Source organism: Ascaphus truei, unplaced genomic scaffold (genome assembly GCF_040206685.1).
Source record: "Ascaphus truei isolate aAscTru1 unplaced genomic scaffold, aAscTru1.hap1 HAP1_SCAFFOLD_410, whole genome shotgun sequence".
Classification (NCBI taxonomy): Eukaryota; Metazoa; Chordata; class Amphibia; order Anura; family Ascaphidae; genus Ascaphus; species Ascaphus truei.
In genome coordinates, this window is record NW_027456741.1 from 161,141 (window position 1) to 167,827 (window position 6,687).

A 6,687-nucleotide genomic window follows, 5' to 3' on the forward strand; every position below is an offset into this window, starting at 1 on the left:
ATTTCTGTCTCTTGCTGGCCGCCAGCCTGTGTGATGATGTCAGCCTGTCTGTGATGTAAGAGAGACATTGTGATATCATCACATACTGTAGGCAGGATGGCAGGTGTAAAGCTTCTAAAAGAGAGAGGGAGGGAGAGAGGTAGAGGAGAGAGAGGGAGAAAGAGGGAGAGAGAGAGCAAGCAGCTCCTCCCTCCCATGCAAATGACTGGAGGCAGAGGAGTAGAGGGACAGAAGCCTGTGCTGCTTGTAATGGGACAGGATTTGGGGTGCTGTTTCATGCTCTATCTCCCTCCCTCCCACTGTCTCAGGTGCAGAAAGTTTTCAAGGGAGAGAGGAAAGGAAGAGGAAAATGGAAGCTGAGGAGAGCTGGTCCTGTCCCTCTTGTTGGTAAAGAGGGGGCATCCAGAAAGAGGTAAGGAGATAGTTTTATTTTAATTCAAGAAGGAGTGCCTGGTGGCGAAGCTGGTGTGCTCTGTCACACTACAGACCCCTCCCTGTGTGTGTGTGTGCGTGCGTGCGTGCGTGCGTCTGCAGGGGGTATCTGTCCCATCCATAGATATCAGGGGTACTGCAGCTGCTGCTGCTGTTCAAACTTTTGCTTTAGGCCCATTCCTTTGATGTTAATAAGCGTTTCTAGTACAATCTTTTTCGCTCTGTTCACCCACATCTTTACATTACCTCGTGTGTGTGTGTGTGTGTGTGTGTGTGTGTATGTGTATGTGTGTGTACGTGTGTATAGCATGTGTTTGAAACACTATACTGTATCTGCATAGAAAAAAAGCCTTCTTTTAGTAATGTACAGTTCAAATACTGTATGAACATGACCCCATCTCATCTCATCCCCCTGACTCTGGATACAAAACATTCATGTATTCGTTTGCAACTTTTCATACAATTTGCTTGCACCATTTCAGAGAAATTAAATATTTAAAATGGAAATAAATTGGTAACTGCAGTAACAAACAACACTGTACATGCTAATAGTACATCCATGTAAGCAGTACATACATGCTCAGGAGTTGTTTTTTTGGATCGGTATATACTTGTCATTATCCACTTCAACCATTTTAATTCCCCCCTTTTAAATTATTGTACTGGTTGATGTGTATGTATATATATATATATATATATATATATATATATATATATATATATATATATATCTATATATCTATATATATATATATATATATATATATATATATTTCAACCATTATCACCTACAGTACAGTAGCATACAGTGCTCCCACTGCAGCAAGGGATTCTGGGAAATGACATGCAATGTTTACTCGCTCATCCCACAACGTGGCGGTATCAAATATAGCGTTTTCCCAGTTATTATATCCCTGCAGGATGTAGGATAATCCCAGCCAAACCCACATACTTACTACATTCCCGTTATGTCACATGTATTATTTCCTGTGAAGGAAGCGCTATGTATATTCCCATTATGGTCACAAATTGGACGATACTGTATTTCCATTATGTCTCCTATTATTTTCCCATGATATCTCATAGAATACTGTCATCCAAAACCACATCATTATTGAATGATTGAAAATGATGCCTCCGTTTTATGTCAAGATTGTCTTGACACTTAGACCCCCAAGATTTCAATAGCGCCTCACTTAAAAGATGACATTATTTTTGATTCAAATGAACTTTTATGGTGCAGAAGCCGCATGGTGCCTGTGCCTACAGTGTATGTATTTGTCAGTGTGTCTCTATCTGCATTTCTGTCTCTTGCTGGCCGCCAGCCTGTGTGATGATGTCAGCCTGTCTGTGATGTAAGAGAGACATTGTGATATCATCACATACTGTAGGCAGGATGGCAGGTGTAAAGCTTCTAAAAGAGAGAGGGAGGGAGAGAGGTAGAGGAGAGAGAGGGAGAAAGAGGGAGAGAGAGAGCAAGCAGCTCCTCCCTCCCATGTAAATGACTGGAGGCAGAGGAGTAGAGGGACAGAAGCCTGTGCTGCTTGTAATGGGACAGGATTTGGGGTGCTGTTTCATGCTCTATCTCCCTCCCTCCCACTGTCTCAGGTGCAGAAAGTTTTCAAGGGAGAGAGGAAAGGAAGAGGAAAATGGAAGCTGAGGAGAGCTGGTCCTGTCCCTCTTGTTGGTAAAGAGGGGGCATCCAGAAAGAGGTAAGGAGATAGTTTTATTTTAATTCAAGAAGGAGTGCCTGGTGGCGAAGCTGGTGTGCTCTGTCACACTACAGACCCCTCCCTGTGTGTGTGTGTGCGTGCGTGCGTGCGTGCGTGCGTCTGCAGGGGGTATCTGTCCCATCCATAGATATCAGGGGTACTGCAGCTGCTGCTGCTGTTCAAACTTTTGCTTTAGGCCCATTCCTTTGATGTTAATAAGCGTTTCTAGTACAATCTTTTTCGCTCTGTTCACCCACATCTTTACATTACCTCGTGTGTGTGTGTGTGTGTGTGTGTGTGTATGTGTATGTGTGTGTACGTGTGTATAGCATGTGTTTGAAACACTATACTGTATCTGCATAGAAAAAAAGCCTTCTTTTAGTAATGTACAGTTCAAATACTGTATGAACATGACCCCATCTCATCTCATCCCCCTGACTCTGGATACAAAACATTCATGTATTCGTTTGCAACTTTTCATACAATTTGCTTGCACCATTTCAGAGAAATTAAATATTTAAAATGGAAATAAATTGGTAACTGCAGTAACAAACAACACTGTACATGCTAATAGTACATCCATGTAAGCAGTACATACATGCTCAGGAGTTGTTTTTTTGGATCGGTATATACTTGTCATTATCCACTTCAACCATTTTAATTCCCCCCTTTTAAATTATTGTACTGGTTGATGTGTATGTATATATATATATATATATATATATATATATATATATATATATATATATATATATAGATATATATCTATATATCTATATATATATATATATATATATATATATATTTCAACCATTATCACCTACAGTACAGTAGCATACAGTGCTCCCACTGCAGCAAGGGATTCTGGGAAATGACATGCAATGTTTACTCGCTCATCCCACAACGTGGCGGTATCAAATATAGCGTTTTCCCAGTTATTATATCCCTGCAGGATGTAGGATAATCCCAGCCAAACCCACATACTTACTACATTCCCGTTATGTCACATGTATTATTTCCTGTGAAGGAAGCGCTATGTATATTCCCATTATGGTCACAAATTGGACGATACTGTATTTCCATTATGTCTCCTATTATTTTCCCATGATATCTCATAGAATACTGTCATCCAAAACCACATCATTATTGAATGATTGAAAATGATGCCTCCGTTTTATGTCAAGATTGTCTTGACACTTAGACCCCCAAGATTTCAATAGCGCCTCACTTAAAAGATGACATTATTTTTGATTCAAATGAACTTTTATGGTGCAGAAGCCGCATGGTGCCTGTGCCTACAGTGTATGTATTTGTCAGTGTGTCTCTATCTGCATTTCTGTCTCTTGCTGGCCGCCAGCCTGTGTGATGATGTCAGCCTGTCTGTGATGTAAGAGAGACATTGTGATATCATCACATACTGTAGGCAGGATGGCAGGTGTAAAGCTTCTAAAAGAGAGAGGGAGGGAGAGAGGTAGAGGAGAGAGAGGGAGAAAGAGGGAGAGAGAGAGCAAGCAGCTCCTCCCTCCCATGCAAATGACTGGAGGCAGAGGAGTAGAGGGACAGAAGCCTGTGCTGCTTGTAATGGGACAGGATTTGGGGTGCTGTTTCATGCTCTATCTCCCTCCCTCCCACTGTCTCAGGTGCAGAAAGTTTTCAAGGGAGAGAGGAAAGGAAGAGGAAAATGGAAGCTGAGGAGAGCTGGTCCTGTCCCTCTTGTTGGTAAAGAGGGGGCATCCAGAAAGAGGTAAGGAGATAGTTTTATTTTAATTCAAGAAGGAGTGCCTGGTGGCGAAGCTGGTGTGCTCTGTCACACTACAGACCCCTCCCTGTGTGTGTGCGTGCGTGCGTGCGTGCGTCTGCAGGGGGTATCTGTCCCATCCATAGATATCAGGGGTACTGCAGCTGCTGCTGCTGTTCAAACTTTTGCTTTAGGCCCATTCCTTTGATGTTAATAAGCGTTTCTAGTACAATCTTTTTCGCTCTGTTCACCCACATCTTTACATTACCTCGTGTGTGTGTGTGTGTGTGTGTGTGTGTGTATGTGTATGTGTGTGTACGTGTGTATAGCATGTGTTTGAAACACTATACTGTATCTGCATAGAAAAAAAGCCTTCTTTTAGTAATGTACAGTTCAAATACTGTATGAACATGACCCCATCTCATCTCATCCCCCTGACTCTGGATACAAAACATTCATGTATTCGTTTGCAACTTTTCATACAATTTGCTTGCACCATTTCAGAGAAATTAAATATTTAAAATGGAAATAAATTGGTAACTGCAGTAACAAACAACACTGTACATGCTAATAGTACATCCATGTAAGCAGTACATACATGCTCAGGAGTTGTTTTTTTGGATCGGTATATACTTGTCATTATCCACTTCAACCATTTTAATTCCCCCCTTTTAAATTATTGTACTGGTTGATGTGTATGTATATATATATATATATATATATATATATATATATATATAGATATATATCTATATATCTATATATATATATATATATATATATATATATATATATATATATTTCAACCATTATCACCTACAGTACAGTAGCATACAGTGCTCCCACTGCAGCAAGGGATTCTGGGAAATGACATGCAATGTTTACTCGCTCATCCCACAACGTGGCGGTATCAAATATAGCGTTTTCCCAGTTATTATATCCCTGCAGGATGTAGGATAATCCCAGCCAAACCCACATACTTACTACATTCCCGTTATGTCACATGTATTATTTCCTGTGAAGGAAGCGCTATGTATATTCCCATTATGGTCACAAATTGGACGATACTGTATTTCCATTATGTCTCCTATTATTTTCCCATGATATCTCATAGAATACTGTCATCCAAAACCACATCATTATTGAATGATTGAAAATGATGCCTCCGTTTTATGTCAAGATTGTCTTGACACTTAGACCCCCAAGATTTCAATAGCGCCTCACTTAAAAGATGACATTATTTTTGATTCAAATGAACTTTTATGGTGCAGAAGCCGCATGGTGCCTGTGCCTACAGTGTATGTATTTGTCAGTGTGTCTCTATCTGCATTTCTGTCTCTTGCTGGCCGCCAGCCTGTGTGATGATGTCAGCCTGTCTGTGATGTAAGAGAGACATTGTGATATCATCACATACTGTAGGCAGGATGGCAGGTGTAAAGCTTCTAAAAGAGAGAGGGAGGGAGAGAGGTAGAGGAGAGAGAGGGAGAAAGAGGGAGAGAGAGAGCAAGCAGCTCCTCCCTCCCATGCAAATGACTGGAGGCAGAGGAGTAGAGGGACAGAAGCCTGTGCTGCTTGTAATGGGACAGGATTTGGGGTGCTGTTTCATGCTCTATCTCCCTCCCTCCCACTGTCTCAGGTGCAGAAAGTTTTCAAGGGAGAGAGGAAAGGAAGAGGAAAATGGAAGCTGAGGAGAGCTGGTCCTGTCCCTCTTGTTGGTAAAGAGGGGGCATCCAGAAAGAGGTAAGGAGATAGTTTTATTTTAATTCAAGAAGGAGTGCCTGGTGGCGAAGCTGGTGTGCTCTGTCACACTACAGACCCCTCCCTGTGTGTGTGCGTGCGTGCTTGCGTGCGTGCGTGCGTCTGCAGGGGGTATCTGTCCCATCCATAGATATCAGGGGTACTGCAGCTGCTGCTGCTGTTCAAACTTTTGCTTTAGGCCCATTCCTTTGATGTTAATAAGCGTTTCTAGTACAATCTTTTTCGCTCTGTTCACCCACATCTTTACATTACCTCGTGTGTGTGTGTGTGTGTGTGTATGTGTATGTGTGTGTACGTGTGTATAGCATGTGTTTGAAACACTATACTGTATCTGCATAGAAAAAAAGCCTTCTTTTAGTAATGTACAGTTCAAATACTGTATGAACATGACCCCATCTCATCTCATCCCCCTGACTCTGGATACAAAACATTCATGTATTCGTTTGCAACTTTTCATACAATTTGCTTGCACCATTTCAGAGAAATTAAATATTTAAAATGGAAATAAATTGGTAACTGCAGTAACAAACAACACTGTACATGCTAATAGTACATCCATGTAAGCAGTACATACATGCTCAGGAGTTGTTTTTTTGGATCGGTATATACTTGTCATTATCCACTTCAACCATTTTAATTCCCCCCTTTTAAATTATTGTACTGGTTGATGTGTATGTATATATATATATATATATATATATATAGATATATATCTATATATCTATATATATATATATATATATATATATATATATATATATATTTCAACCATTATCACCTACAGTACAGTAGCATACAGTGCTCCCACTGCAGCAAGGGATTCTGGGAAATGACATGCAATGTTTACTCGCTCATCCCACAACGTGGCGGTATCAAATATAGCGTTTTCCCAGTTATTATATCCCTGCAGGATGTAGGATAATCCCAGCCAAACCCACATACTTACTACATTCCCGTTATGTCACATGTATTATTTCCTGTGAAGGAAGCGCTATGTATATTCCCATTATGGTCACAAATTGGACGATACTGTATTTCCATTATGTC